General features: G+C 42.9%; 1 long non-coding RNA gene across 1 annotated transcript; it reads left to right on the top strand.

Moving 5' to 3' along the window:
• The first annotated feature begins 44 nt into the window (after window positions 1–44).
• Window positions 45–5,184, top strand: LOC141917566 (uncharacterized). Its single transcript, XR_012621359.1, has 2 exons — window positions 45–2,785; window positions 4,444–5,184. It is a non-coding gene; the product is annotated as an uncharacterized LOC141917566 (long non-coding RNA).
• The last annotated feature ends 1,971 nt before the right edge of the window (window positions 5,185–7,155 follow it).

Raw genomic sequence — 7,155 nt, 5'->3', positions numbered from 1 at the left:
TACAGCGGAAAAATCAGCTTGAGCTGGATGCCTCTGGAGAGGGACCCTGAAGAAAGAAATCCCTGGGCAATTATACCCTTACAGTCCGAGTTCCCCTCCCCTCATGTGATGGTTTGGTCCAATAGAAATATTTGGGTCTGGGGTGGTCTTGTTCCTCATTGGATGCTTTCTCTGTCTCTAGGCTGGCTGTTCCTTTTCTTATCTTGAGGGTGCAGCTTCTGCTGACAGATGTGGCTACCTTATTTTTCATAGGATACACTGGTCTCGGGGCCTCCCTTCACGTAACAGAAGTCACATGTACATAAGTTCACCACTTGTGGCCTAAGGCCTTAGTGAGTTTTTCTATTAATGCTATACAATGGCTTCTGTTTGAGCTAGGAAGTGACTATACAGTGGATTCCATCTGAGCTACTACAATGCAACTGTGGAGTAGAGTGGGATGATGACTTCTTTATCTCTGCTGGTGATGCCCTTGTTGACACAACCCAGCATCCTCTTGGCTTTCTTTGCTGCTGCAGTATGCTGTTCACTCATATTGATCTTGTTGTCCACCAGGCCCCTCAGGTCCCTTTCCACAGAGCCACTCCCCAGCCAGGTAGATCCCAGCTTGTGCTGCACTCCTAGATTATGTTTTCCCAGGTGCAAGACCTTACACTTGTCCTTGTTGAACTTCCTAAGGTTCTTGTTAGCCCACTCTTCCAGCCTATACAGGTCTTCCTGCAGGGTGGCTCTCCCTTCTGAAGTGTCCACTTCCCCGCTCAGTTTGGTATCATCAGCAAACTTCATCAGGGTACACTCGATCCCATCATCCAGATCACTTATGAAGATATTAAACAGTGTTGGGCCCAATATCTATCCTTGGGGGACCCCAATTGTGGCAGGTTGCCAGTTTGAAAAAGAGTGTTTTCTCACTGCCTCTGCAGAGAGTGAGTGGGTGAAAGAGAAGCTATCTCGAAGTAAAAATTTCCCTCTTCTCGAGTTTATAGTAAATACAATGCATCGGCATTCCTTAAAAGGTGACTTTGTGCTGCACCACACAGGAGCAGGTTTTCTGGCAGGACCTGTGGCCCTGGGGGGGACCCATGTTGGAGCAGTCTGTTCCTGAAGAATTGCAAAAACTTTGATACGCAAACCCAGTATGGGATCAGAAATTGAACAAAACAGAACTTAAGCGGGGTCACTTCTGTAAGGAAATAAAAGAAGAAATGCCTCAAACATCAACACAGAAAGCCTCAAAGATAAGCTGTGGCTTTTGCATTAGTCTAAGGAATGTCACCTAAGGAAGCAGGAGTGTATTGAAGGATACACCCCCCACTCCCTTGCAGTTCCATTGACAAACTCATTAAATAAGGCAAAGAATACAGTATTTTTAAATGTTTTATGACATTAAATAGGTGCAAATGTGAATTTTCAAAAATATTTTTGGGGGTCAAAATAGGTTTTGTTAGATTATTTGCAAGTTATCAGCCAGTTTCTGTGTTTATTTACTCAGGAGTAAATCCAGAATTTGTTTTGCTTAAAGGGGAACTAAATCCTAAAATAGCAGTGGGAAGAAAGGTTCTTTATACCTTAAAGGCAACTTCATGAATATAGATAAATGCTTTATGTATGCATATAAACAGGCATTTTTCAAACAAATGTGCACTTCTTAATGCAGAAAACTATAGTCATTCTAGATCAGCCATTTAATCCAAGCAAACACGTACCTGACCTTTTACTCTTCTATTTTAGCTTCTTTTATTTCAATTTTCCTAGCACCAGCAGTCCTTTCCAGATAATTATCTATGAGAGTTATTGTCAAGATAACTAGAAACCAATTGCGTTCTAATGAGGGAAACTGCCTGAAGATCTCCCATCTATCATGCTATTCTTTAGAGAAAACTGTGTATTTTATTTTTTATGACAAAAGCCTAGCTATTGAACAAGGAGTTTAAAAAAAAATAAAATTACTAAAAGCAAACTGCCAGTGTATATTTTCCTGTGGCCTGGGTGCAGATGTCTTGCATTATCTCCAGTCACCGAATTGACTGTGGTTTTATCCTACTTGTTATAATATAATGACAGTGGTAGCAGTCTAGCTACTGAGATGTGGAGCATAGGCTTCAGAATGTTTTTGAGAAGCTGAATAAATAGGTATATAGATAAACACCTCATGAATTATCTAGTTTAGCTCTCCAATATTGCCTATATTGCATTCGAGGCATTTTGCTTATGTTGCCATCTATATCTGAATTAAAAGCTTTTTATTATAGTCTGAAACAACTCAGGTTGCTGAAAATAAAAATGCAACCTTCTAATATAAGATTATTTTAAGAATATAAATGGTCTGACTACTGGTGCTGAAATCCTTCCCAAACTTTCAGCAAACCAGATTTATTCCTGATTGCTTTTGATCAAAACATTTTCTCTTCCTCACAGTGCTCCTGTGGCAGAACTGACAGTCCACTTAAGTCCACTAAAATATAAGCAAATAAATCAGAATGAAATTGATTTGTTTGTTTGTTTACATTTTGTTACTACTTTGCTTTCTGCTTCTCTGTTTTCATATGCCCAGAAATTGTTTCAGGGCTTCAAATCTCCAGGACAGTGAAAGATGTGGTGGTGGTGATAAAACCTTAAGAGGAGGCAGAAAGCATTAGGAAAAATTTCCGGACTTAATCATCACCAGTAGAGTCATGGGTTACCTGGGTTCTTCTGTCTATCTTTTCTCAGGGTACTTTTTGGGATCTCAGTGATAAATGGATAGAGGTGCTGTGGTAGCTCTCACGTGATAGCAGTTATTTCAGTAAGTCTTCTTTTTCAGTTTCCCGTCTCCTCAGCTCTAGTAACAAATAGTTAGGTCCAATATTAGATTTTTACTCTTTTGACAAATCTGTATTGGTCTCTTTTTTTTTTTTTTTTTTTCCTCTTGCTTCTTGTTCTGCTCATCACCCATTGTTTTTATCAGCCATGACTCTTGGATGTTTGGGGGTAGATGGGGATTATTTTTAGGTTTTATAACTTAATTTATTACAAAAGATGGGGGGGGGTGTTTGTTTTGGGGGGTGAGGTTTAGGTGTTTTTTGAAAGCTTTTTAGTTTTGTATGTCAAGATGAGCTGGATTTTTTTCTTTTATCTAGGAAAGTTTAAAGATTAAAACAGTGGTGCCCAGTGGTGTTCTGATAGGGTCCCCAGTTGTGGAATTTCTCCCAACACAGCTGGATCTGCTAATTACCTTCATTCTACTACAGATGCAATAGGTCTGATGCTTCTGTAGACAATGTCTCTCAAAGCTAACTGGGAGTCAGGGTGCAGACTTAATAGAACTGCTCTGATAGTTCACATCCCATTTCTATATATTTCAGTGCTCTACAGTCTCTATCCAATTATATATAATAGGTTTTCACACAGATATTGAAGCAAGAGGACTAAGAGGTCCTTGGAAAAGATGAACTCGTATGTAAGCAGCTGAGGGAGTTGCCCCATGTTATTGCAAGGCCACTGTCTGTTATCTTTGAAAGACCATGGAGACTGAGGGAGGTTCCTGAAGACTGGATACGTCATGCCCTGATGTTCTTTCTCCTGATGAGAAAGGCCTTGTTAAATGGGCCCAAGAAAAATTTGGGCACCTGGATGCCAATGGCATGTACAGATGGACTCAAATCTGGGGCATCCCATGTACTCAGGAAGCCATTTAGGAACTAGTACGGTGGTGTGCAGTCTGTGAAGTACTGAAAGCTAAAAAGTTGTTTCAGCAGCCTTATGGGCAGTTTCAACAAGGCCCTGTTCTTGGCCATACCTGACATTTAGATTACATCTGGTCCCTACCCAAAGCACAGGGATTACAGTACATATTGGTAATTGTCAACGCATACATCAGTTATGTTGCTGTGTCCTCAGCTACATTTGTGGACCAGAAAGTGACACTGAAAGGCCAGCCATTACTAAGACAGTGGATAGGCCCACACACTTGTATCCAGTTGGACAATGGGTCTCATTTAACAGGCCAAAAGGTACAACAGTGGGCTGCTAAGCATGAAGTACACTGGATACACCAAATAGCTTATCACAGGGGAGCTGGCCTAGTTGAGTGGAGCAATGCCTTACTGAAGGAACAGTTAGGTGTACTACTGCCTTCTCACACTCTTCATAACTGGCCAACAGAGCTACAACAAGCCACAATAAAATTGAATAGTGAAGCACACTTCTAAGGCTTCCTACCAGTTTGTTAGGTCATCAGCTCTATGAGGTACAATCTGGGATGCTGACAGAGCCTAATGACTCACTGTGAGTCAGAGGCAAGTGCATGTACTGGACTTCTTGAGGGAAAGTCATCTTTGCAGAGCTCCTGGCAAAGGGACCAGGAGCCACATATCTAATCCTAGAGGAGCAGGCAGACACCCCTCACTATGTGCCTCAGTGTATGTGGTACATAAAATAATGTTTTTGTTTTATCTCGCACAGAACCAGTTCTATGTGGAGCCTCACACTGCTCATTTTGCTTGCTGCATGCTATGTATCAACAAACATGACATATCAGATGGCCTTGCCCTTCAGCTGCACGGAAGCTCCTTCCTGTCTACTACATCACACTGTAGCCAAAGTGCTTACTATAATAATCTGTAATTTATAATAACTCTGAGAAAGGTAGACTGTATGTGGATCAAGGTGTGGAATATAGTAGTCCTGATCAGAAGACTATTGTACATCGAAGAGTTAGTGATCCACATAGCAGTTAACCTGAGTTGGCCTAGGCCTGTACTGTGCTGCCCTATGCTGCTCAGTTTGGCCTTCACGCCTGTGGTGTGCTGCACAAATCCCTTAGCTGCATAATAAACTTAACCAGCTTATTGTAATAGAGGAGACTGCAGGCACCTCCCACTTGGTATCAGTGATTACATCACTTGCATGTCCTTGCCTTTCTCTAAAAATGCATCAAGAAGTTCTCAGGCAAACACCCTTTGTGTTTGACAGTATTAATGATGAATAGAGTTGTTTCCTTGTAAGAAAATCCTATAATGGCTCAAATGACCAAAATGGAAGATTCTCTTCTATGGGCGGGGTCTGCATAGCATGCTGCGCATCGATCAGAGGCCCATTCGGTGCCATACTACTCAGTGTTCCCATCATCTAAAGGGTTGTAAGATTATTTGTACTATTCTCTCTTTATAGTGTTAGATCTAATAAATAGTATTTTGAATGATCCTTGCAGAGTCCAAATGCCTTTCTTACTGGGATCGTAACGGACCAGCATTTCCTGGTGCAAAACATGTCATCTAGGGATGTTTGCTGCTTGCTGTGGGCTGACATTAGGGATGATGTGGAGAGACTGCTGAGTCTTGTCTGGCCCTTGGACTATTGTCCCCTACTGCTCTTCTAAGTAGGCACCAATGATACTGCCAGGGGAGACATGAAAATTATCAAGCAAGACTACATGGCGCTGGGGGAAATGGTCAAGGGCATTGGTTTCCAGGCAGTGGCCCGAGGAGGACTGGATGGATCTTGTGGGTCAACAATTGTTTGTGCAACTGGTGACAGCAACAAGGGTTTGGTTTCTATGGAACCTTATTGGACATAGTACTCTCTTCAAGAATCAACAGCTGCTTGGAAGAGACAGAATCCACCTAAGTGAGGCAAAAGTATTTTTGCCAACATGCTGGCCAACCTGGTAAGGAGAGCTATAACCTAGGAATCATGGCGGAAGGAGAGAGTCCTCACAAATCAAGCTAGGAAGTGGTAGATGGGGTAGATGGAATATCAGCCTTCAGGAATACCAGTCCCCTGTGACCAGAGGGAAAGTCTGGAGTAAGGAAAACTTACCCTTGGTGGAGGCCCATGTCATTGCAAGGCCACTCTCAATTATCTTTGAAAGGTCATGGCGATTAAGGGAGGTTCCTGAAGACTGGAAGACAGAAAATGTCACCCCTATCTTCAAGAAGGGCAAGAAAGAAGATCTGGGGAACTACAGACTGGTCAGACTCATCTTAATCCCTGGGAAGGTAATGGAACCTATAATACTGGAAGCCCTAACTGAATATCTTAAGGACAAGAACATGACTGGGAGTAGTCAGAATGGATTTATGAAGGGGAGATCATGTGCAACCAACCTGATAGCCTTCTACAATGACATGGCTAGCTTTGTGGATGAAGGGAGAGCAGTTGCTATTGTTCACCTCAACTTAGTAAGGCTTTTGACACTATCTTCCATAATATCTTCATAGACAACTTGACAACATATGGGTTAGATAAGTGAACAGTGAGATGGATTGAAAACTGGCTGAATGGATGGGCCTAGAGCATTGTGATCAGTGCCGTGGAGTTCAGTTGGAGGCAAGTCACTAGTGGTATACCCCAGGGGTCAATACTGTTCAATCTCTTCATTAATGACATGGATGCTGAGGCAGAGTGTACTCTCAGCAAGTTTGCTGATGATACAAAACTGTGAGGAGTGGCTGATACACCAGAGGATTGTGCTGCCATCCAGAGGGACTTTGATGGGCTGGAGAACTGGGCAGAGAAGAACCTTATGAAGTTCCACAGAAGGAAATGCCAATTCCTGCAACTAGTGATGAATAACCCCTGGTACCACTACACTCTGGTGGCTGACCAGCTGGATTGCCAGCAGGTCAAGGAAGGTGATCCTTCCCCTCTATTCAGTGACAGTGAGGGCACACCTGGAGTCCTGTGTCCAGTTTCTGGGCTCCCCAGTACAAGAGAGACATGGACATACTGGAGAGAGTCCAGCACAGGGCCACTAAGATGATTAAGGGACTGGAGCATCCCCGATTGAGAGAGCTGGGACTGTTTAGGCTAGAGAGGAGAGGGCTCAGGGGGGATCTCATCAATGTATATAAATACCTGAAAGGAGGGTGCAAAGAAGATGGAGCCAAGCTCTTTTCAGTGGTGCCCAGGGACAGGACAAGAGGCAATGGGCACAAATGGAAACACAAGAGGTGCTGTCTGAACATCAGGAAACCCTTTTTTACTGTGAGGGTGACTGATCACTGGAACAGGTTGCCCAGTGCGGTTGTGGAATCTCCCTCCTTGGGGATTCAAAAGCCATATAGAAATAGTCCTGGGCAATTGGTTCTAGGTGACCCTGATTGAGCAGAGGTGTTAGACTAGATTATCTCAAATTGTGCCTTTCACCATCAATTATTCTGTGATTCTCTGTGA

The sequence above is a fragment of the Strix aluco genome, chromosome W, assembly GCF_031877795.1.
Source record: "Strix aluco isolate bStrAlu1 chromosome W, bStrAlu1.hap1, whole genome shotgun sequence".
NCBI lineage: Eukaryota > Metazoa > Chordata > Aves > Strigiformes > Strigidae > Strix > Strix aluco.
This window is presented reverse-complemented; position numbering and strand designations above follow the sequence as displayed.